This window comes from Cynocephalus volans, chromosome 11 (assembly GCF_027409185.1).
Source record: "Cynocephalus volans isolate mCynVol1 chromosome 11, mCynVol1.pri, whole genome shotgun sequence".
In the NCBI taxonomy this organism is placed as follows: Eukaryota; Metazoa; Chordata; class Mammalia; order Dermoptera; family Cynocephalidae; genus Cynocephalus; species Cynocephalus volans.
The window spans coordinates 72,137,843-72,164,392 of record NC_084470.1 but is presented as its reverse complement, the minus strand read 5'-3'; the positions used below and the strand labels follow the sequence as shown (position 1 = coordinate 72,164,392).

Below are 26,550 nucleotides of genomic sequence, written 5' to 3'. Positions count from 1 at the left end.
CTGATCCAGGGTGATTGAGAGTTATTAGCCAAAAAGGTAAGAGATTGTGCCATGTTGAAGAAAAGAAATAAAGCAGATGTAATTGCCTAACTTTTAAGAAAGCAAGAACAAAAAGTTAAGTACATTTAGAGTTTCATTTAATGCTGTTCTTAGGGACCAAACCAGAAAATTCTTATTGTGAGTGGAGCTTTCTGTTTTTTCTAGTAATAATCCCTTAAACAGAGTCCAAACCATTAATTTACACGAACTTCTGGGTTAGAATTAGTAGGGTTAAATCTAGACTCCAATATTAAATTTTTTAAAAAGGAAGAGTGAGCAGTAAATAGAATTACAAAATATATCATAGGTAAGGAAACTTAGGCTGAAAGATGTTAAGAGACTTGTTCAAGGTCATATAGCTACGAAAGATGAAGAGCTAAGATTTGAATTTAGAATCATCCTATTCCAAAGCTTCTTTGATTGCTGAGCAAATATCTATTTTGTTATCTGCTATGCGTTAGTACTAAGATCTGGAGAAAAAGTATTGGCTAAGATAAACACGATCTTGGCCTTGGGGAGATTACATTATGACAGGGAAAACAGATTTAAAATATACCTCCTTAGAAAATATTTGTAACATATACCACAGACAAAAAATTAGAAGCTATAATATTTAAGGAAATTCTCCTACAAATCAACAAGAAAAAGAAAATGTTTAGCAGACAAAGGATATGAACAGAAACATCTCTCCATCAATAATAAGACAGCAACAATATACCATTTATTATTCATTAAAATAGCAAACATGAAAAAGTTTGGCAATAGTTCTATAATACTTTAGAGAAACAGTCACTGTCTGAATACTAATGAGTAAAAATAAAATGAGCAACTACTTTGGGGACCTTATACTCTGAGACCCAATAACTGTACTTCTTAGTGTTTATGCTAGAGTAACACTCACATCCACGCACAAGGAGACATGTATGGGACTGGAAAACTACCCAGATATTCAGTAGGAGTATAGGTAAAATAAACTTTGGTGTATTTGATCCAGTGCAATGTTGTACAACTTTTCCAATGAGTGATTTATGTCTATATGTGACACATTTTTCAGTAAATTATGATTGCTACCAAGTTGCAGAGCAATGCATATGGAACGATATCATTTATGTTAAAGACTTCCAGTAGTACCATTTAGTTTTCCAGGGCCATATACATTTATGGAAAAGCATAAAAAATGTATAGAAGAATCACAATATGCTCACGACAGTGCTTACTTCTGAGAAAGGAAGGCAAGTGGGAATTGGGGCATGGGCTAAGAAACTGGAGATTTACCTATAATATTTTAGTCCAGTTTTTCCCTAAGATTAACTAATTCATAAATTACTATTACAAATAAATGTTAATAAAAATTAAAATAAGATGCTGTTTACTGAGTGACAGCATTCTCCATTAAGAAAATGGAGGCCTAGTTCATTATTGACATCATCCAGGAAAAGAAGATGGTTTCCCTTTGAGCTGGTTATTATGGCTGAACCATCAGGCAGCTGGGGTATAACTGAATTCCAGGGACAATAATGATAATGTTGCTTTCTATTTGTTCAGCACTTTGCAGTTTTCAAAGTACTTTCCCCATACATTATTTCCCTGGATTCTCACAGCAGTCTTCTGAGGATACAGTTCTATTCTCCAGATAATGCTCAAGTGGACAGGAAAGATAACAGATTTCCAAAATTTCATAAGCAGACATGCACACACATGATGTCATTGCTATAAGGGTTATGAATAACCTTATTTTGGGGGGTCCTTTTGTGTATATGGTCATCCCTCCAGTTGGGCAAATGTAAGATGGGGAATGGTAATTTGGAGAGTTTGTATACAATGGCATAACCTGAGAATCTATTTGATTTTTGCCTCTGAAACCAGACAGCAGTATCATTTCTGAAAACTTGACTCTCACTCCCTGGAATTAGGCAACCTAATATTCTACTTTGTGTATAACAATGCGAGACATTGAAGGAGGAATATGTGGTGTTTCTGAGACTGACTCTTGTGTCTTCTTTTATCCATAATAGATTTATCATTACACAAATATTAAATAGTGCATTTTAGTTAGGCAATAGAGTTACTAGTCCTAATGGCATTGGAGATTACTTGAATATGAGTTCACACTTAGAAGGCTCTGCTCCTTGCTCATGTCTGAGAAGAGGCTGCATAAATCAGGAAGGGGCAATAGGTACGGTCATTAAGAACCAAGGTGCTAGAGTTGGACACAACTGAATTATTATTTTGCCTCTGTTATTTACTAGCCATGAGACTCTAGGTACACAAAGTTGCTTCTACGAGCTTCAGTGTCCTCTTCTGTAAAATGGGTTTAGCATTGAGTTAAGAAAGCATTGCCTCTGGGTTCACATCTCAACTCTGACACTATCTTCCTTTGTGATTGTGGACAAGCTACTTAATTTTTCTTTGCCTCAGTTTTATAAATACAACCACCTTTTAGGGTTGAATAATAATTTCATGAGTTAATATGTATGTATTGGGTGTGAATGTGTATATCTGTGTGTGTGTGTATGTAGTGTGTGTACGCGTGTCTAGCAAATAAATTCCCCTAAGTGTTAGCAATTGTTAATGCCCTTAACTTTGTATGTAGCATGTAGTAAGTGCTCCGTAAACTGTAGTGGATATTGATGGTGCTATTGATACAACTGACCTTCCAAAAGAGAATTTTTCAGATTCAGACAAGGTAAGGCCAGATTCCTCCATCCAAGGAGAGGCACAAAGTTGATGCTCATGGATGCCCATTACTTGACTAACAGATACTCATGTCCTCAGGAAGCCAAAATAAATGCCTGTGAAAAACTTAGAGTCACAAAGACACATTGGCGCAAGTTTTATGGACTTCCTGTGTCACAGTGAGGCAGATTCTGCGGTGGCCTAGGTTGGCGGGGCCCCAGGGAGGAACAGAGAAGGATGATGCATGAGAGCCAGGAGCTCCATTAGACAGTCCTCAAGCCTGGCTGAGGCTATGAATAAAGACGGAGAGAATGCTAGGAAGAGCTGTCCCCAAAAGTCTTCCTCCATCAACAGGTCAAAAGCTTATTGTTAAGAAGGAGTTGGGTTGTAATGAAATTCACTATATCTCTTTTTAATAATTGATTCATTCAAAAAATATTGAGGGCTTATTATGTTCTTGGCACTATCCTTGGCCCTGGACATACAACTGGTATGATTTCCAGCTTCATGGAGCTGACATTCTGAGGAGAAACAGAAAAAGGAGAGCAGAGGGCTCTGGAGGAGGGCAGTGAGCTGTGGAAGCAGAATGAAACCCAGAAGAGCAGGGGCAACTTCCAAGGAGGAGGAAGTCTTGGCTGAGTTGCCAGGAGAAGTTAGAGACAAGCATTTCAGGCAGAAGAACCATGTGGGTGAAGGCACTGGGGAGGGGTGCAGTCTTCAGCAAGTGAAAAAAACAAATCAGGCTGGAAGCAGAGCATGACTAGGAACGAATGAAGGAATGAGAAACCCAAAGTCCTGGGCATTAAAACATTGTGCTCAAGTTCACACAACAGCATGCATACCCAAGTGTGTCTGACCATGAGACTGAGAACTGAATTCCCACAATGGCAAATAGATGCATGTCCTCAGGAAGCGATCAGCAATGACACCATATTCTCTTTTAGGGGTCACCCCAGGTCCCTTTCTTTTAGGTATCTCCTTTATGTCTAACCTTGGAGTTACTCACATCAAAAAGCGATCACACTTGAATTTCACAGGCATTCCTCTGTTCCTGGGTTTCCTGCCTTTGATGTATTTAACAGCCAACAGGGTACCATTTGGAGGTTATATTCTTGCTACTCAAATTAACTAAACTAAATGTACCCTCAAGAGAAAGGACTGACTGGAATTCTATCTACTTCTGTTCATTTTTTTTTTTTATTAAGATTCAATATTAGTCCACAGAACACATTTGTTTATAATGATCTTTAGAGAAAGAATGATTTCCCTGTATCTAATTTGTGTGCAGGGTGAAAAATTCTGAGATATCACATGATTTTCTCTTCAAGGTGCTACAGCAATAGTAAATATCCTGTGAAAAGGTGAAAGTCATGAGCGCTTTGTCTAGATTAAAGTCTTTCATAGGTTCCTGATTGAAGAGAGCTAACATTTGTGGAAATGCCAGCACAGAGCCTAGAGTGCACTTGCTATTAACTACAACGATAGTTCTTAATTAATGAGTACTTCCTATGATCTAAAGAGCCTTTATGTACACATTAACAAGTATCCTTACAACAATCCTGCAAAGTTAGAACGGTCAGCCTCATTTTATATAAGAATGGTGAGGGACAGAGAATACAAGTAACTCGCCAAGTAAAAGTGGCAGAGGCAGAGATTTCACTTTGGTCATAAAGGATAATAGATGTCAGGTGTTTTTGTCCACCTGACATTCATGTACTGAATTATCAGTCAACACGGTTGCATATAGGTTGATGGAGTATCTTAGATTCAGGGTGGGCACATAACACCCACCTGATCAGTGAGGCTACCTTACCCACTAACCACAGAAATGGGTTCAGGGATGGGCACAAGACCCAAGTGAACCAATCAAAGCCAAAGAGTACCAAATCCACAGAGCTGGCTGGAACTATTGGTAAGAGAGATACCCTTTCTGCTTAGTACTTAAACTGGTATGATGTAAGCCCAGGGCTACCAATAGCCAGCCATCTTTGGGGGAGTCTGCCTAAGAATGAAGCCAATCTGGTAACTTCATTTGGACTGTGACCCCATCATGTTGAGCCTAACAATTTCCCTTTCCCCCATCATTTTTACACTTATGTTCAGTTTGGTTATTTTTTATACTTAAGGTAGGTTTTATATTTAAGGTAGATTTTAGTTAAATGGAACACAAACTCACATTTCAACCATTTCATGTACTTTTTCATAATGCACTATGCATAAGAGCAGGCTCAGTAAAACATATGCTTTGATTCTTAATTTCTCTGACAGCAACTCCAAAGAGACCACCACTCTTACTCTTGTCAATCATAATTTGTTAAAAATAAAAAGCCCAGATGTAGCTAAAATTCTAAATCTCCTTATGCAAATGCTAAAAACAAATCTAATTTTGAAGGTCAGGATGACTGTTTTATTAAATATAATAAAAGCTACTTCTCCCTACCTTTTTTTCCTGTTTATGGGAATTTGTATTGTGTGACCAGTTATTAATTAATGGCTTTGAGGGATCTAATATCAAATTTCTGGGATTAAATCTAATAATTCCTGGGACCTCATGAGGCTCAGTCTTTGCAGTCAAATTTTAAGTGCACCACATTAATATATTGTTTAAAATGAAATTCCAAACTTTACTTGGACTTACGAAAGATATTACATGGGGTCCAGTTCATAACCTGCAGTGTGGTGGATGCCTTGATAACCCTCCAGATACCACTTGGGGAATAAAGGACATGTAGTCCTAGCTGCTAGTTATGCTGCTGGCAGACAGCCCGCAGGTGTCAGTTCCTTCAGGGATCATCTCAGTTGAAGAGGGCCACTTACCCAGAGTCACTCTTTCTTCCTGTCATTGAATGTGGGGGACAACCCACACTCAATGACTAATCATGAGTACTAACATGCAGACCCCTCTCCCCAACGGTGGGCAGCTCTGAGGGTCACCTTGTCTTCAGAAGTCCCTGCAGGGTCAGCTGAAGCCATTCTTGTGACTGCACCATAGTTCATCTTCCTCCTCTGCCCAACCCTGCTTCCTTACCCTTGTTCTCCCCAGGTGCTGATCCAATAATCCAAGTTCTTTCTGATAGGTTTCCTGAATCTAGACTCTGACTGAGGGTCTGCTTCCTGAGAAATCCAACCTGAGACACTCAGCAGTATGTCCAAAGAGCTTTATGCCCCACTCCAATTCTCCCACAGCCCATAGCTGCTTCATAACTTCTTACCTCAAACCCCCAAACATCCTCCATAGCCCCCACCCCATACAGCATTTCTTCCTTTTTCCCTCACTCCTGCTCTGGTTCACTTTGTTAAGTGATCCGATGTGGTCTCTTGGGCTATGACTATGTGTTCCTATCTTCTTTCCCACTCTGTCTCTCTCTATCCATTTTCCAAATTCTGAAAGAGGATTCTTTGGCTGTCTAGAGGAATGAGGAAGACTTGGGAGGGAACATTCAAAGTTTTTCCAATCACCTAGGATCGTAACTATGTCAGCTTTCTTTTTAGATGGTGGTAAACTGAAATATTGAAAGAGGAAGGGGATGCAGTAACTAGGGGAATTTAGAGGTCATTAATTTGGATACATCAGTGGAAAATCCTAAAGGTTAAGAGATGTGACGTCCATTATGAGAAAACCACAGATTTTTACCCTCCCTTCTAAACATTGTGGGGTTCTAACATAACTGTATGGTATATTGTTTGTTTGTTTATTTTAATTTACTTAAATAAAATAGAGTGATTAAAAGAAAAATATTGAGTCATATACTTGGATATAAGGCAGTACATGAATATGGTGAAAATTGCAAAAATGGTATCCAAATAACTAAATTATAGGAAACCCTCTCTTATGGGGTTGTTGTGGGGATCAAGTTAGGTCATTATGCAAGCATAAATACTATGTGTGAGTGGAAGACATTTGTTTTGCTCTTTGAAACACTGCCTCATCTATTAAAAGATAGTCCTAATTTTAAAGGATGGCAGTTTTCCTAAAAGGACTGCTAAGCCAAATATAACCTAACCCCAGAGAAATGGGGTTCTTGGGGATCACTAACATTTGTTTTGAAAAATCCTAATTATCTGGAAATGAGAGCAGAGGCCATTTGGCAGGGTTCCGCTGTCTTGTCGAGGTTCTTCTCTGACCCAAGGCACACCAGCAGCCTACTAAGGGAGACAGCGTACTTTGTGGTCCTCCTAATGTGCTGACCCGTAGCGGCACCACGCTGTGTTCTGCTCCATGAGGTGCACGGCCAGCATCCACTTCCACCGGGAGGACTGGGCTGTTGGCACAGCTACATCCCTGAAGGCTGATCCGAGGTCATTCACCCAGAACTCATGGGAACACAGTGAGTCATAGTCAGATTTGCATGTTAAGGGGAGAAAAAAAGGAAGAAAGGAAGCAAATATAATCCAACTCTGCTCTTACTCTCATGGAAGATAATTACAACCAAACAAGAAAATTAAATGTCAAAGTGCCAGACTATATTATAATTAAACAAACACAAAGCAGTTTTCAGGAACACTAAGGATGCCATCTAAACAATTCAAACAAAGCTTGTTAACGAGCAAGGCAGACACCTTGTCATTACTCCAGAACTCGGCACTGCCCCATGCCTTCTAAGATGGCAGGTGGCGATGGAACACGTGGACTCCTACAGGGTAGAAGAAATTTGTTTCTTTATTTTGGGGGTAAGACAGTAAGGCTCAGTGGTAACAGCAGAGGCTGTGGGGTCAAATGGAAGAGGGTTCAAACCTCATTTGGCCATTTAGCACGTGCATTCTCTGTGCATCCATCTTCTATTTATAAAATAAGGATTACTAACAGATGGTTGTGAGGAGTATATAAAGCTTTCCTCCTGAGAGCCTCATTCATAGTAAGGACTCTGTATGTTAGCTGTGTGCTACCAAAATAATTAGTGCTGACCATAGTGCCTGATGCATTAATGGGACCTGTATGTTTCAGACTAGATTAAACAAAGGGGAATGAACATCTAGCGCCTCACAATTCCTATATAATTCAACACTCATCCAGCAGGGACTTGGCAAGACTAATACTTGGTCTTGAGTCTCTCATCTTGGAGACACTATGCAAGACTTTTAGTTCTGTGGGGTTAGAACCCATATATGATTTTTCTTTGTGGAGTGCTTAACACATAGCACGTGCTGCATAAAGAGCTGTTGACTACCTCCATCATTAAAAGAGTAAACAGCATGTCATATATGTTTTTCCAATGTGTAATAGGGAAATTTTCTTCTACTTCACCTCATCTAAAGTCTAACCACATATCCCCAGTCTTCAGCCACTAAATCATTTGAAAACATTTTCTTGATGACTTTTGAAAAGGTCTAAATTAATGATAGCTGGGGGAAAGAGCCAGAGGCGCTTCTAGTGTTAGAGCCAGCTTATGAGTTTATCTTTATTCAGTCCAAAGGGAAGAATAGTAAAAGAACTCCCCAGTTTAACTCTATTAGATTTTAACAAAAAGCTAGTGATTCTCAAATGTGGAGCTCATACTTAGAATGAGAGGTGATATTAGGTGATATACAATATTAAAGGACATTGAATCACACCATAGAAAAAGTACTCCCTTTTCAATTATTTTTCAATATTTCTTACTAAATGAAGGAGAAATCATCACTTTGGTGCTAGCATATCCTTAACACCTCCATAATGCTTGCTAACCTCTTAGAGAAAAAGGGAGGAAGGGAGAAAGAGAAAGGGAGGGAGAAGAGGCAAGAATAGTAGTCATATTCCAAGTATTGTGGAATATTTAAGAAAAATTTTATAATACTGTTTTGTTCATTATATTTATTTTCAGAGTTATATACTTAGAGAAGAATATCTGGTAAATATTAAGTAAATAATAGTACAGGAGGTATCAAAAAAGTGCAAAAATTGAAGAAGTAGTTTTAGATGACTAAAATTTATAGTCATAGTTTGTATAGAGAATAAACCTGTAAGTATAAAAGCTGAGGCCAAGGGATCCTGTCACATTTAACTCTTATGCTCTTTCCACCTCAAAAATGCATCCTAAATTATTAAATAATTTCAAAGATAAACTTGAGTAAAGGTTAAGAGCTCTTCTCTCTAGTTAGGGAGATCTAAAATTGAATCCAGCTTCAACACCACTAGCTCTGCTTCCTTGGACAGGTTACTTAACATCTCTAAGTCTCAGTTCTTATATTTTAAAAATTGGAAAATAACAGCACCTAACTCATAGGGTTGTTTTGGTATCTCAATGAGAAAAATCAATGAAAAGCATTTAGCTCAGTCCCCCACACACATAGTAGGGGCTCCATAATTGTCTGCTTAAAATACTGATTGAAGGGCTTAAAATAAGAACTCTGCCAAATGCTCGAACATTGTAGCATTTTAATGAACGGTATTCAGACACTATGAACTGGTCTAATTTAGTTAGGACATATTGTTCATTCCCTTTCTAGGACAAAGCCAAACCACAAATTAGGGGAGTATAAGGCTTGTTCCTGAAACTGACTGATTGAGATAAAGGGAACCTGAAATTACCCATTGTGGTCAAGCAATATATACTGTCATTGTCATAGTTACACTTTGGGGAAGGGAGAGATCTGAGAAATTGGTCTTCATTAAACCTCAATAAAAGATGCTGTATGTAGAAGCAAAAAATGGCATTTGTGCAGAATATGTATTAGTATCCAACAAACTTCTAGGAATCTTTATTGAGCACTCATTCTGTGCCATACTCTCTACTAGATGCTGGGTCTACAGCAATAAATGAGAGGGACCCAGGCCCTGCTCTAACAGTGCTGTGATAAAATGTTCTAGGACACTAGCCTTAGGTCACACAATCTTCCTTGCACTAGTTCAGGAAAGAGCATAGCTGGGAAGGAGTAAATGAGTAGGCATTAGGTAACTGGATTTCAGATCCAGCTCTGACTCCCTCAAATTGATGTGATATTTTGAAGAAGGTAATTTGCCTATCTGTGTGTCCACATACATACAACAATTTCATGAGATGTTTGAGCAGGGTTTCCCAAAGACCAAGCGATTATATAACATACTTACAAGTCTTGCCATATCTGTATTCCACCATACTATTTGTGTTCTTATTTCAATAAATTAATTTTTCAAAGGAATATTATCATTATGATTAAAAATTGGTATCTTATGACATAAGTGGAAGTCATCTGTAAAAACAAACATTTTACTAAAGTTTAGTAAAATATTATGGCCTGCTATCAATTTTTTTCCAGCTTTATTGAGACATAATTGACAACATAAAAACTGTGTATACTCAAGGTATGCAAAAACTGTGTATACTCAAGGTATGCAAAAACTGTGTATACTCAAGGTATGCAATTTGAAAATTTGCTACATGAAGATATTGTTTAATAATTACCATAATCAAATTAACTAGCATATCTATTGCCACAGTCACCCTTTCATGTATGTGTATGTGTGTGTGGGTAGGTGGGTGGTGAGCACACTTAAGATTTGGCCTCTCAGCAAATTTCAAGTAAACAAAACAGAATTATTAACTATAGTCATCCTTGCCAGATATCTATTAAACTATCATAGAGGAGATATATATGAAGTCAAGATAGCTTCTTGATACTACTGTAGAGAGGAGTGCTCTCTCACTCCTGTTATTTGCTTCATAAAACAGTTCTATTAGTGTAATTCATGGCCTTTTTCATTCCTTTACTTATGCTGCTCCAAGAGAGGTAAAGTGACTTAGCTGCTTAATAAATGTGGAAAGGACAAAGGGCAATGCTGCTTCGTCTCCACTCGTCTTTGGGGAGGTACCGAGTCTCACGCTATGCAGTGTTCCCCAATTCAACACTTGACCTCCATGAGCTACTGCTTGATTTTATTATCAATTTGTTTGGAATGTGGTTGAGTTAAAGGTGTGATATTTTATTAAATTTATATTTAAAAAAAATCCCTGAGTGTGAAAACCATGAGATTAAGTTGATGCAAATCTATGGAATGGATGAGTGAGGGCAACTCCTAACTCTCTGACAAATCTTAACCTCCCTAAAAGTGGGATGACCAGATATTTGGCATCTCCTGGTGTGAAGGTTATACCACCATCTATAAATTATTATTCTAAAGAATTAAACCTGGAGCTAATCAGGTCTCTAGTTCTAATTAGCAGTTTGTAGAAATGCAGGAGATAGAAGAATGTATTTAGTGATAACATAGAATGCAATGAGCCAATACAGAATGCTGAAAGTTCTTCAGAATAAATTAACAAAAACCAAAAACCTTCCCCTGTTCAATAAATAAATAACAAGAAAAGGAGAAGGGGATGAGGTGAGAAAATAAAAACCAGCCCAGAGGGAAGATGGAGTAGACAAACTTTTCTTCTTTCCTCCCGCTAAGGACAATGACAAGCCCTGGAAATTATGTATAAAACAAACATAAAAAGAGTCTGAAAGGGGAAGAGAAAAAGGCAAATTAACTAGCAGCCTTGGCACTGAAGAGGAGACATGGTGGTGTGTTTACTGAGTTTTCTTTTTGCTTCATGTATCTCTGATGTGGAGATAAAGAATCCAGCATCCTGGAAACACCAGTGAGTGCAGACAAAGTAAGTCCCAACAAAAGCCTTCTCTCTTGAGATGAAGGACCAGGAAGAGAACAAGCTAGTAGGACAGAAAACTTTTAGAAAATAGCTGTTCTACACCAGTTTAACACCACTGAACACAGCAGTAGCCCTACTTCCACTCACGTCAGCAAAAGTCAGGTGGGAATCGTAGGCTTGCAAATTCACAATGCTATAATAACAAGCCCTACCTACCCACCCACTCTAACCCTCCAACTCCTACCTCGGTGGTATCAGAGAAGGCTGAGTAGAAACCAGGACTTTCATGCCTCTGAGCAGTAACAAAGCCCCCGGAAGAGTAAGAGAAGACCACCTAGGAAGCCTGGATTTTCATCCCCACCCAGCAGTCATAAGGCAACCCTCCTGCTGGAGAGGTGTCAGAAGAAGCCTAGTAGAATCAGGATTTTCACTACAGCGTATTGGTGATGAGGACATCCCCCACCCCCATGGTGTCAGTGTCAACAAGTCAGAGGTGTCAACAAGGCTCTCCTTCTCCTCTGTGCTAGGGAGGTAGCATCAGAGACCTAGTGAGAAGCTGGATTTCCCACACCCACCAACACTGACAAGTATACCTTCCTCTCCTTGGGTGTCAGTGGAGGCCAGGTGGGAATCCTGGACTTTACTCCCACCTGATAATAGTGAAGAAGGAGCCAGTGACAACAGAAGATTAAATAAAATACAGAGTCTCATAGCGTGATACAAAAATGTGCAGGTTTCAATACAAACAACACTCATCATACCAAAAAACAAGAAAATCTGAAATTGAATGAAAAGAGATAATCATTAGACTCCAAAACCAAGATGACAAAGACATGAGTATGATCTGAGAAAGATTTTATAGAAGCCATAATAAAATGCTTCAATGAGCAATTATAAATGGAAAAACAGTTTGAAACAAATGGAAAAACAGAAAGTCTCAGCAAAGAAGTAAAAACACTCAGCAAACTAATAGAAAAAAAATGAACCAAATGGAAATTTGGGGCTGAAAAAATAAAATATCTGGATAAAACTTCAATAGGGTTCAACAGCAGAATGGAGGAAACAGAGGGAAAAAATCATGAAATTGGAAACAGAACAACAGGCAGAAATTAAGCTGAAAAAAAAATTTAACAGAGCTTCAAGAATTTGTGGGGCTAGAACAAAAGAAGTAACATTCATGTCATTGGAATGCAAGAAGGAGCAGAGAAAAAAGGCACAGCTGAAAAAAAAAAAACTTGAAAAAATTATAGCTGAAAATTTCCCAAATTTAGCAAGAGATGTAAACCTGCAGATTCAGAAAAACCAGCAACCCCCAAACAGAGAAGCCCAGAGAAATTCAGCCCAAGATGCACTGTATTTAAGCTTCTGAAAACTAGACAACAACAACAAAAATGTTGGAAGCAATAAGAAACAAATGACAGTTTACCTGTAGGAAACAAACAAACAAACAATCAAACCCAACTAGAATGACAGTGGACTTCTCATTATAAACCATGAGGCAAAAAAGGAGTGAAACAGCCTTTTTCAAGTGCTAAAGAGGAGAACTGAAAACCCAGAATTCTATATCTGGTGAAAATATCATTCAGGAATGGCAGGGCGAGTGGATAAAACTAGAGGATTTGCTGCCAGCATGCCTACCTTAAGAGAATGGCTGAAGAAATTTCTTTAAACATATAGAAATGGTAAAAGAATAAATCTTGGAGCATCAGGAAGGAAAAAAGAAGAAATAGTGGAAAGCATAAACATATGGGTAAATATAATACATTTTTCTTCTTTTGCATTTTCTAAATAATGTTTGATGGTTTAGGCAAAAATAACACTGTCTGATGTGATTCTAAATGTAGATGGGAGAAATATGTAAGATAGTAATTATAAATTAGAGAGAAAAAAGGGAGGCAAAGAGGGGTAGGTTTCCTACACTTCACTTGAAACAGTAAAATGTTGACACTAGTATACTTAGACAAGTTATGTACATGTAAAATAATACCTGGAAGAACCTTTTAAAAAGCTATACAAAGATGTACAATCAAAAACGTTGGAGACAACTAAAAATGGAATTTGAAAAAAATGTTTAAGTAATCCACAGGAAGGAAAGAAAAAAAGAAATAATAAACAGAATGAGCAGAAAACAAAAAATAAAATGGTAGACTTTAACATATCAATGGTGACGTTAAGTGTAGATGGTCTAAATACACCAATTAAAAGACACAGATTGGAAGAATAGATTGAAAAACATTACAGGCACCAAGAACATACATTGGGGAAAAGACTGCCTCTTCAATAAATGGTGCTGGGAAATCTGGACATCCATTTGTAGAAAAATGAATCTTGATCTATAACTTTCACAATATAACAAAATCAACTCAAAGTAGATTAGAGACCTAAGTATAAGGCCTGAAACTTTAAAACTCCTAGAAGAAAACATAGGTGAAACATTCTAGGATTTAGGACTGAGTAATGACTTTATGGATAATACCCCAAAAGCACAGGTGACAAAAGAAAAAATAAACAAATGGGATTATATCAAAATAAAAATCTTCTGCACAGCAAAGGAAACAATCAATAGAGTGAAAAGATATCCTATAGAATGGGAGAAAATATTTGCAAAATATGCATCTGACAAGGGATTAATATCCAGAATATACAAAGATCTTAGACAACTTTACAGCAAAAAAACAAATAACCCAATTAAAAAATGGGCAAAGGAGTTGAATAGACATTTCTCAAAGGAAGACATGCAAATGGCCAACAGGTATATGACAAAATGCTCAACATCACTAATCATCAGGGAAATGCAAATCAAAACCACTTTGAGATATCACCTCACCCCAATCAGACTGGCTATTATAAAAAAGACAGAGAATAACAAATGTTGGCAAGGATGTGGAGAGAGGAACCCTCATGCACTGTTGATGGGACTGTAAATTAGTACAGCCACTATAGAAAACAGTAAGGAGGTTCCTTAAACAACTACAGGTAGAACTTCCATATGATCCAGCAATCCCACTCCTGGGGATATATCCAGAGGATTGGAAAACATCAGGTCAAAGGGATACCTGCACTCCCATGTTTACTGTGGCCTATTTACAATAGCTAGGTGATGGAACCAACCCAAATGTCTATTGATGGATAACTGGATAAGGAAACTGTGGTATATAAACACAATGGAACATTACTCAGCCATAAAAAAAGAATGAAATTCTACCATTTGCAACAACATGGATGAGCCTGGAGAAAAATTATCCTAAGTGAAACAATCTAGGTACAGAAAGAGAAATACCACATATTCTTACTCATAACTGGAAGCTGAATCCATAAATAAACAAATGGACAGTAAGGAGAGACAGAGAGAAAGAAAGAAAGAAACAATCACAGTAATACGTCAAACATTTAGAATGAGGGGCTAATGAGGAATTGGTCAACAGACACAAAGAATGATTGCTATTGTAATGATGAATAAGCTAACTACACTGATCTAACCACCACACATTCTACACAATTATTGAAAATCATTGTTGTACCCCATGTGTATGTACAATTAAAAAAAATCATTGAGACAAACATTTAAATTTAAACAATTATCAAGAACAATGATACAATAATTTTGCCAACTTGTAATAAAAATCTGATCCAAGAAAAAAAAATTACCCAATTATAAGATATCTACAAGAAATTCACTTCAGCTATAAAAATATAGACATACTGAAATTAAAAGAATGGAAAAAGATATATTATGCAAACACACATGGGTGAGAAATGAAGTCTCAAGAAAAAATTTATTTGTGATGGTGGTCACCATTATTCAGATTCCGGATGAATGACTCCCTTGAGAATTTCTTACAGGGCTGGTCATGTGGTGGTGAACTTCCACAACTTTTGTTTGTCTGGGAAATCCACTATTTTTCACTCACTGCTGAAAGAGAGCCTTGCTGGGTAAAGAGTTCTTGGCTGGCAGTTTTTTTCTTTTAGTATTTTGAATATATCATTCCACTTTCTTCTGGCCTGTAGGGTTTTGGTTGAGAAGTCTGTTAGTTTGATGGGGGTTCCCCTATAATTGACCTGACACTTTTCTCTTGCTGCTTATAGAATTCTCTCTTTGTCTTTGAGTTTTGCAAATTTAACTATAATGTATCTTGGGGAGGATCTTTTTGGGTTGAATCTGTTTGGAGACTTTTGAGCTTCCTGGATCTGAAGGTCTGTATCCTGTCCTACACCTGGGAAGTTTTCTGTTACTATTTCCTTGAGTAGGTTTTTGATACCTTTTCCTTTCTCCTCCCCTTCAGGAATACCCACAATTTGGATGTTAGAGCACTTGAGGTTGTCTGCTATCTCTCTTAGGTTTTCCTCATTATTTTAAATTCTGTTTTCCTTTTTTTTTTGTCTGCCTGAGTTATTTCAAAAAGACCATCTTCAAACTCTGAAATTCTTTTTTCTTCCTGTTCAACCCCTGTGTTTTTTACTTCATTGAGTGATGTTCTTCATTTCTAGAAGTTCTGCCACACTCTTTTTTAAGGTATTAATCTCTTTGTAGTTTCCTCCTTCATATTCTGGGTGTTTTTTCTTGTTTCATTGTGTTCTCTAATTGAGTCTTCCTTTATTCAAGTTTTTTAAAGATCATTGCTCGAAATTCTTTTTCAGACATTTCAAGGATTCCATGTTCTATGGAGTCTGACTTTGGAGCATTACTACATCCTTTTGGTGGTGTCATTTCTTCTTGATTGTGCATACTTCTAGTATTTTTTCGCTGACGCTTGGTCATTTGGTAGGGGGTTTGCTTCTTCTATTACACTGAGGTTGGCTGTAGAATGGCCCTGGTTGCTACTGTGGGGGGCGAATTGTCTTTGCTTGACAGTAGGTGTGGTGGTGGCTATGTTAAACCACCTTGGTTCCTGTTTGAGACTCTGTCGTCATAGAATGAGCCCCTAGTGCTGTGGAGTTCTGCTGGGCCAAACTCGGTGGGTCAGATTCATAGGCTAGTGCTCACCCCTGGGTCTGAGGCAGGGAGAGGAGCCATGTCCAGCCGCATGGTTCTGCTGGCTGGCGCTGCTGCCACCCACTGCTGGGGGGCTCACCTGTGCCGTGCCATGCCAGTTCTGGGTGCGGGGTTGGGGCCTGGCATTACCCCCATGCCTGGATACTAGGCGGTGGGGTGAGGAGGCCATGTTGAGCTGCATGGTTCTGGTGGTTGGTGCTGCTGCCGGCCACCGCCACCAACCTAAATGTCCATCAATGGATGATTGGATAAGGAAAGTGTGGTATATATACACTATGGAATACTACTCTGCCTTAAAAAGGAATGAAATACTCCCAATTGTGACAACATGGATGAACCTGGAGAAACTTATGTTGAGTGAAACAAGCAAAGCACAGAGGGATAAATACCACATGTGCTCACTCATATGTGGGAGCTAAGAGAGAAAGGAAGGAAGGAAAGAAAGACCACAGTAGTGCCATCGTCTAACAGAGGGAGGGAACATTCCTAGGGCTACAAATAAGAGGGGAGGGGAGAGAGGGATGGGGAGGGAGGTTGGGGGATAATTAGGAGGGGACAAAGGGTACAAAAGTAATTTCTGGTAATGGGTATGCCCCCTGTATGAATCTGGCCCTTACATCACGAGCAGGAGGGGGACAATTAGCTTTGTGTCTCATGAATATTCTTAATAAATAAATAATTTTAAAAAGTGATTTTAAAAAATTATTTTATTATTTATTTACATATTTTTCATTTTATTGGTTATAGATATTCATTGGGTACAAAGCTGGTTGTGACCACATATGCCCAAGATGTGATGACCAGATCAATGCTATCTGCATGCACATTACCACAAATTGCTATTATTCCCTGTGTCCTCCACCCACTTAATACCAGACCTCCTTCCCCCTCCCCCCTCCCCCACCCCCCCCCCCCTCCTCAACCCTAGATATGTTCTCTCCCTCTGCAAGTCCAATGCACTATTGTGGTCTTTCTTTCCTTTTTTCTCTCTTATATTGAATTGAATGAAAATGAAAATTCAACATTATCAAAACGTGTTGTACTCAGCAAAAGCAGGGGTAAGAAGAAAATTTATAACACTAAATGCTTACATTAGAAAATATTTTAAAAATATTAAATCAGTAATCTAACATTTCACACTTCAAGAAGCTAGAAAAACAAGAGCAAAATAGGCCCAAAATAAGCAAAAGGAAGAAAATAATAAAAATAAGGCAGAAATCAATGAAAACAGAGAAAATTAATAAAACAAAAACTGGTTCTTTGAAAAGACAAATAAAAGTGACAAACCTATGACAAGACTGACAAAGAAAATAAGGAAAGAAAGCATATATTATTAATATTAGGAATTAAATTGGGTATATCACTACCTATCCTGCAGATGTCAAAAGGATAATAAGGGAATACTACAAACAACTCCACACAGATAAATTTGACAAGTAAGGTGAAAAAGATCAATTGCTTGAAAAGCACAAACTACCACAGTTACTGAAAATGAAATAAATAATTTTAATAGCTCTATAACTGTTAGGGAAATTTAATATAATTAAAAAGCTTCTAAAAAAGAAATTTCCAGGACCAGATGGTTTCATTTGAGAATTCTACCAAATGCTTAAGGAATAATTAACACCAATTCTTCCAGAAAATAGAAGAGGGAAAATTTATCAATTCATTTTATGGAGCAAGTATTACTCTAATACCAAAATCAGAAAAAGTACAAAAAAGAAAAAATATAGAACATTATTACTCATGAACATGGATGCAAAAATCCTTAACAAAATATTAACAAATAGATTTCAACAATATATGGAAAGAATTATATACCATGACCAAATGGGGTTTATTCCAGAGATGCAAAACTAATTCAATATTTGAAAATCAATCAATGTAGCCAACGTAACCCACCATACTAACAAGTTAACAAAGAAATATCACAGGATCACCCTGCGCACAACCAGGCACACTGCCAGCACTTCAGTGCCCTGCCCAGAGGTCTGGGGATGAAGCCAGAGACTGGACCCCCTTCCACAACCAGGCACACCGTGCCAGTGCCTTGGGGACCAACCAGGGACCCAAGATATGGAGCCGGGGATTAGACACTCCCCACAACCAGGCACACCACCAGCACAAAGGAGCATGCAAAAAACATCACCTCCATGTGGGTGACCCACCATAGAAATAAAAAATAAAAACTCTAAATTAATGGTGAAACATACTGTGCTTATGAATTGGATGATGCAACATAGTAAAGGTATCATTTCTCTCTAAATTGACCTATAGGTTAATTCAATTTCTCTCAAAATCCCCAGCAAGATTTTACAAAAGGTGAAGGAACTAGAATAATTAAAACAATTTTGAAAAAACTGTTGAACTGATAAACGAATTCAGTAAAGTTGCAGGATACAAAATCAACATAGAAAAATTTGTAGTGTTTCTATAAAACAATGAACTAGCTGAAAAAGAAATCAAGAAAATAATCCCACTTGCAATAGCTACCAAAAAAATAAAATAAAATGCAGGAGCTGGCTGGTTAGCTCAGTGTTGAGCTATAACCAATGTCAAGGATTTGGATCCCTGTACTGGCCAGCTGCCAAAAAATAACAAACAACAAACAAATAAATAAATAAGTAGACAAATAAGTAACCAACCTAGGAATAAATTTAACCAAAGACCTGAAACATCACTACAATAACAACTACAAAACACTGATAAAAGAAACTAAAGAGGACACACACAAAAATGGAAAGATATCCCATATTCTTGGATTGGAAGAATTAATATTGTCAAATGACCATACTACCCAAAGTGATCTACAGATTCAATGCAATCCCAATCAAACTACCAATGATGTTCTTCATAGAGATAGATAAAACAATTATAAAATTCATATGGAATCACAAAAGACCCTGGATAACCAAAGCAATCCTAAGTAAATAGAGGCATCACACTGTCTGACTTCAAAATATGCTATGATTTTATAGTAATAAAACAGCATGGTACTGGCATAAAAACATGCACAAGGACCAATCGATAGAGCACCCAGAAAAAAATTCACAAATCCACAGCCAAGATTGATTTGATTTATTACAAAGGTGCCAAGAACATAGATTAGAGAAAGGATAGCCTCTTCAATACATGGTGCTGGAAAAGCTGGATATCCATATACAGAAGAAAGAAACTAGACCCCTACCTCTCATCATATACCAAAATCAACTCAAAATGAATTAAGGACTTAAATGTAATACCTGAAACTATAAACTACTAGAAGAAAACAGGAAAAACACTCCCAGGCATTGGTATGGGAAAAAATTTTATGGAGAAGATTTCTAAAACATAGGCAAAAACGGCAAAAATTGACAAATGGGATTACATCAAAAAAGACAAAAATTGACAAAAGCTAAAAAGCTTTTGCACCACAAAGGAAACAACCAACAGAGTGAAGAGGCAACCAGAAGAACGGAGAAAGTATTTACAAACTATCTATCCATCAAATAATTAATATCCAGAACACACAAGGAACTTAAGTAAATAGCAACAAACCAACACACACACACAAAAACAAATAACCTGATTAAAAAATGAACAAGTTACCTAAATAGACTTTTCTCAAAAAAAGACATATGAATGGTCAACAGGTATATGAAAAAAATGCTCAATATCACTAATGATCAGGGAAATGCAAGTCAAAACCACAGAGAGATATCATCTCACCCCAGTCGGAATGGCTTTATCAAAAAGACAAAAAATAATGAATATCAGCAAGAATATAGAGAAAAGAGAACTCCTACACAACTATTGGTGGGAATGTAAATTAGTATAGCCATTACAGAAAAAACTAAAAATAGAACTACCATATACAATAGTCTCCTGGGTATTTATCCAAAAGAAAGGGGAAGAGATCTCAGCACCCTCATGTTTATTGCAGCACTATTCACAAAAGCCAAGATATGGAATCAAACTAGGTGCCCATCAACAGATCAATGGAAAAAGAAAATGAAATACTATTCAGCCATGAAAAAGAATGAAATTCTGTCATTTGCAGCAACATGGATGCACCTGCAAGACATTATGCTAAATGAAATAAGGCAGGCAAAGAAATATAAATACCACATATTCTCAATCATATGTGGGAACTAAAAAAAAAGCTTAGCTTATAGAAGAGGAAAGTAGAATTGTGGTTACCAGAGGCTGGGAAGGGAAGGCGGGAGAGAGGACAGGGAGAGGTTGGTTAATGAACAAAAAATTACAACAAGAAAAGAAAAACAGGTTTTAGTGGTGTACGGTAGTGGTAGGCATCTACAGGCAACAGTAGTTTATTGTATGCTCTCGTAGCTAGAAGAAAGGAGCTCAAATGCTCTCATCACAAAGAAATGATAAATGTTTGCGATTATCAATATGCTAATCACGCTGATTTGATCATCCGCATTGTATACATGTATTGAAATATAATTCTTTACTCCACAAATATGTACAATCAATACATATTAAAAATTAAAAACAACGAAAAATTTATACAATTAAAAAGTGCTCTGAGGAAAAAAACACTGAAAAAAAAGCTGTAATTTATATATTAAAAAATGGAGTTATTCTTTGTTGAAAATATTCCACTATATTGTACAATTTTTCTTTCTAAAATGATTGATTTTTAAATGTGATATGAATTCATAGATTAACTATGAAGAATAATAACCCAAACTCTTTATTCTTTACTTTCTGAACCAATACAATTTCCTAGTGAAGTTGATCTGCTTAATGTTTAGTGTTCCAGTGAAAAAAATATCCTGTGCACATTTATTCTTATACTCCAAGTTTCTTATACTCCTTTAATTTCCATTATACTTGTTTTATTAGATTCAACTTGGCAGTGAGGGGAAAAATCATGGAACATAGAATATTTTGTGTAGTAACTCTATAGTTCTCTACTAAATATAAAACCATGTAATTAATGTTTTTGTTTAATAACACAGATTCCAATTTTCTGGAGCATTGTGTCTTCATGAAGCAGTTTTTTTTTTTTTTTTAACATCTAAAGTATGTCTTGTTTGGTTTGTTTCATCCTTGCTGGTTGATTCTTTCTAAAAATAATTTTCATCTTTTATTTTATAGTAACTAAAACAGACTTTAATTCAAAGTACATGATGTCATTAAAGATGATAGGTTGGCATTACTTTACTGAAATCTGCTATTGTCCTGAAGCTATTTCATTGTACCTTTCCAGGCTGTCAGTTTCACTTAAACCTGATAATTATACTTATAAAATAAGATTTCTTTTCTTCCTTAAAGTGACTTCTAACATAGGAGCAAGTCGCCGTTTAAACTCAGAATTGTAAACTTCATCTGTTTAAGCCCCAGGAGACTGGAGAACCACTGGCTAAAAAGCTGATAATAAAATGACACCTGTTGAGATATTTTGGTAGAAAATATTTCTTTTTTTCTGTTGCTTTTAGGTAAATTAATATTTATTTCTCATGTGCTCTTTGTTACATAAATATTTAACTCATTTAACAGCAGATGTGTTTCTGAATCTATCAGCTCTAATAACGTTATTTGTCTTGAATTCTACTTTAAACTTTTTGTTGAAAACTTAAAAATGAAACCATCTCTTCAACTTATACATAGCTAAGTCAGTTGTAGTTGGTAAAATGGGATGTTGAGAAACTTTTAAGAAGGAAATTAGTGCAAGACATGTCTTTGTGGAAGGCACCCCAATGAGAATACAATACTGACATGACTCTTCATTTAAGCATTTATTATGTGCCCGAGCTGTTTTATGCTCTAGGAGTATAATAGTGAGTAAGATAGGTATGGTTCTAGTAAGGCTTATTTTGTAGTAGGGAAGAGAGTCAATCATCAAGTAAAGAAAGAAAAAAATTTCGGACAGTACCTGGTACCATGAATCAAACAATAGGGAAATGATAGAGAAAGTGATGCATGCGGCTACTTTAGATAAAACAGTCAAGAACACTCTGATAATTTGCCACCTGAGCTAAAGCGTGAATGAGGAGAAAGACACAATCATGTGAAGATCTGGAGGGAGGCAGGTGGCAGCAGGGCTGAGAGTCCAGCAAGTGCAAAGGCACTGAGGTAGGGAGTTTTGCCCCTTTACAGAAACAGAAAGAAGCTCAGAGTAGTAAGAAGATAGTGACTAAGGTAGAGAGAGGTCTATAGTGAGGTAGAGAGATGGGTAAGTGGATATAGCATGTAGGATCTTGTAGGCCAGGATAAAGAGTTTGTATTTTATCCTAAGTGTAAGGGGAAGCCATTAGAGGTTTTGACAGGGGAGTTGTGTGAATGGATGAAATTGTAACAAGATCATTCTTGCCGCTGCGTAGCGAATAAATTTTAGTCAAAACTAGAAGGTTCAAGTTAGAAGACTTTGTTACAGGAATTCTCTTGAGAGATGGTAATGGCTTGGACTAGGATGGGAGTAGTGAAGATGGAGAGAAGAAGATGGATTTTAGACATGTCCAAAAAGTGCTACTGAAAGCACTTGCTTATGAATTGGAAAAGGAAGGGAGAGAACAGAAGAAAAACCAAGGCTAAATCCTAAGTTTTGGGCTTGTTCAGTTGGGTGGTTGATTGTGACACTTACTAACAGGAGAAGAATACCATAGAAGCAGGTTTTAAGGCAGAAAGCAAGAGTTCCTTTTTGGACATGTTAATTGCTAGATGACTTTAGACACTCAAGTGGACACATCTGGTGGATCATTGTGTACTTAAGCCTGGAGTTCAAAGGCAAGTCAGGACTAGAGATAGGAATTCTGGACACACTGGCATCTAGATAGTATTTTTTAAAAGTGGAAGTATAATCACTATACTTACATTAAATATCATTTCTGAGAGCCTGTTTTGAATAGAATGTAATCTTAGCAAAACTAATGTTAGGCTCTTCCATTTTCACAAACCGTATTCAAAATATCACATAAATGTAGGAGGAAACCCTGAAATACAGAAAGACTGGGATCTAAAAGTGATTTGATCATACAATTAAAACTAGGTTATTTAAATTCTAATTCAACAATGGTGCTTAGAGGATATTTTCTGAGTTTCCCAATGCACTTTGTTTATATAGAAGTCTTTCTCTAACTCAAGACTAAATTTTTATGAGGTTCTCACTCATGAATTCAAAGTTCAAACCGTAATAGTATAAAATATAAAACTACTCCTTACTTTCCCCAGTGGCCTAAATAATATCTAAACAATCTCCAAATTGATGGAAAGTAGAAGATATGCTTATTTTGTAACCTATGAGGTGCTAAGAAATCCATTCTGAAGTTTTGCCTCTGGCCTAGAAATTATCAGCTATGTCACAAAGCACAGACAAAAGACCACACGGTGTTTGTTCATTTTAAACACCATAGTGTGCAATTGTCACAGCTGAGTTTCAGTATAATTTTTTTGGATAAGCACAAATTTTGTTCTTCAGTCCTCTACAGAAGTGAGATTGTGAAGTTCTATTAAAAGAAAGTATCCAATAGATTCTTTATTGGCACACTAGACAGCTTGTCAATATGTTTTTTAAAAAACTCACCCAAAGGACGATCAAAGGATTAAAGAAATCCCAGATAGAGGCAGAGTGAATCCTTTCAGAATGCACTCAAGGGATTGGTTTTCTAAATGAAATCTTGCCAAGTATTTTAAAATATCATCGTTCCCATCTTGAGCTAGATTTGGGGGAAGCTTCTTCCATAGGGCAGAGAACTGCCTCCTCTAGGGAAGCTTTCGGAGGATAAAGGGGGATTAACACATTCACTTCATGTGAACATCTACAAATTAATCGCTCATTTACACATCTCCATCTGTCTAGCCACTTGCTGATTATTTAGATTTTCAAAAATCAGAAAGAATGTGGCTAATCCATGAGGAACAGAGCCACACTAACAGCTTTGAATGCTTTTTTCTCTGCTTTAGACAGTAAAATTCAAATGAGCTAACTCAAAAGGGTTCATCCATGACCCTCTTCAAAAAATGGATTTGGAATAAGAAAAGGACTTGAAGAAAGCTCTGGCTTTCTGAATCTTTAGATTCCATAGGAGAGTAAGGAAACTCTTCATCTACACTAGCCCAAATTAATCTCAGAATTCCATATAGCAATAATAAAATAAGAGAGTCTAAAATGCTCTAAAAGATAAGTAAAATATTGATTGATGGTTATCACAATTGCAGCCAAATTAAAAATAATGGCATGGGAGGCTTTGACAGCAGCATCCTCTTTCTTGTGTACCTTCTCACCAGTGAGGAGTGGTTTATTAAATAACAACAACACAAAGGCAGCAGAATGGAAAAAGCAATCAGATTTTAGGCACCTTGAACACTAGGTTCCAAATTTCAAAGAACTGGACCAGTGTATTCAGTGGAAAAAGACAAATATTGAAATGTTTTTAAAAAGTAAAAAATAAATAACACATAGTTTTGGTTATTTGGCAAGTAGCATTTAATTGTTTTAATTTCTCTGCTGACTTTATGTTGGTTTTGCATGTATATGTGTTCTCTGAGGTCCTTTTTCGCTATACTGAATGTTCCTGTTTCTACACTTAGCCTCCACTCCCGCGTTTCAGACTGTAGTAGGGCTGCCAAAGCAAAGTGCCATACACTTAGTGGCCTTAACAACAGAAATTCATTTTCTCACAGTTCTGGAGGCTGGAAGTCCAAGGTCAAGGTGTTGGCAGGTTTGGTTGCTCCTTGGCCTGCAGGCTGTCCCCTTGCAGCCTCTGCATATGGTCACCCTCTGTGCATACACACTTCTGATGTCTCTTTCTCTTGTTATAAGGACACCAGTCATATTGGATTAGGTCCCCATTCTAAGGCCCTCATTTTAACTTAATCACCTCTTTAAAGAACTTACTTCCCAATACAGGTACATTCTGAGATACTGGTGTTTGGGATGTCAACATGTAAGTTGGAGGAGAGGAGGAGACACAATGCAGCCCACAACATAGGCCAAAACCATGGATGATTTGTTTTTCCTTTCCTTAAAAATAATGCAACCTAAGTGTCCATCAATGAATGGGTAATGGATAGAGAAAATGTGGTGTACATACACAATGAAATATTATTCAGCCTTAAAAAAGAAAGAAATCTTGTCATTTGTGACAAATGAAAATCCTGGAGGACATTATGTTAAGTGAATAAGCCAGCCATAAAAAGACAAATAATGCACGATTTCACTTATATGTGAAATTTTAAAAAGTTGACTTCATAGAAGTAGAGAGTAGAATGATGGTTACAAAAGGTAGGGAGGGAGGGAACAGGGAGAGGTTGATCAAAGGGTACAAAGTTTCACACAGACAGGAGGAATAAGGGTTGGGATCTATTGCACAGCAGGGTGACTACAGTCAATTATAATGAATTGTATTTTTCAAAATAACTAAGAGTAAATTTCAAATGTCTCACCATAAAAATAAATGATAGATAAGCGAGGTGACAGATATGTTAATTAGCTTGACTTATCATTTCACATCGTACACATATATTAAAACATCATATTGTACCCCCAAAATTGATACAATTATCATTCGTCCATTAAAAATAATACAAATAAATAATTTTTAAAAAGGATCTTCACGTAAGACATCATTGGCTAAGGTCTTGTTGGAACATCTATCAATAAGTCTTCATTTTCTCACCACAATCATCACTTCTTTGCAATTTGACTTGAGGCACCACTGTATAAATAAAACAGCTCTTTCTAGAGCTGTCAATAAAATCCTTTGGCCAAATCCAAGGACCTTTTTTCCATTTTATTTTCCCTGGTTCAGTCTGTAGCACTGGATACCTTGACCAACACCTCCTTCTGGAAGTATGTTCCTCCGTAGTGACCATGACTTCATACTCCATAAACTCCTTGTTATCCCTTCTCTTATTTTTGATCTTAACCCTTGGGTCCAGGCTCACTCTTCTGGTCTGCTAGGTTCCCACTTACTTACCTTAAGAAAACTCTGGCCTTTTGACTAATCAACCATCACTTCTTACACAGGTGGCCCTGAAGTGACGTCTCCAGACTTGAACTGCCTCAGAACTTGGATCTTGTACATTGATTTGTGGTCTATTCACTCTCAAATTTCTCAGTTTAAACTCAGCATGTGCAACATCACATTCCTCTTTCCTTCAAACTAGCACTCTTTCCTACGCTGTCTCTTTGTTTCAGTGCAGGACACTCAGGCTCAAAGCCTGGCATTATTTCTGGTCACTCATTAATATATTACCCAATATTTATGGAGCCCTTGCTGGGAAGCAGACGCTGTGTTAAGCAAGACAACACCAGTGAATGAAACAGACACGGTCCTCACCTTTGCGATT

General features: G+C 37.2%; 1 protein-coding gene across 1 annotated transcript in view; it reads right to left on the bottom strand.

Annotated features, from left to right (window-relative positions):
• Window positions 1-26,550, bottom strand: part of SYNPR (synaptoporin) — a 342,958-nt gene that overhangs the window by 220,086 nt on the left and 96,322 nt on the right. The gene's annotated exons all lie outside the window — the stretch shown is intronic.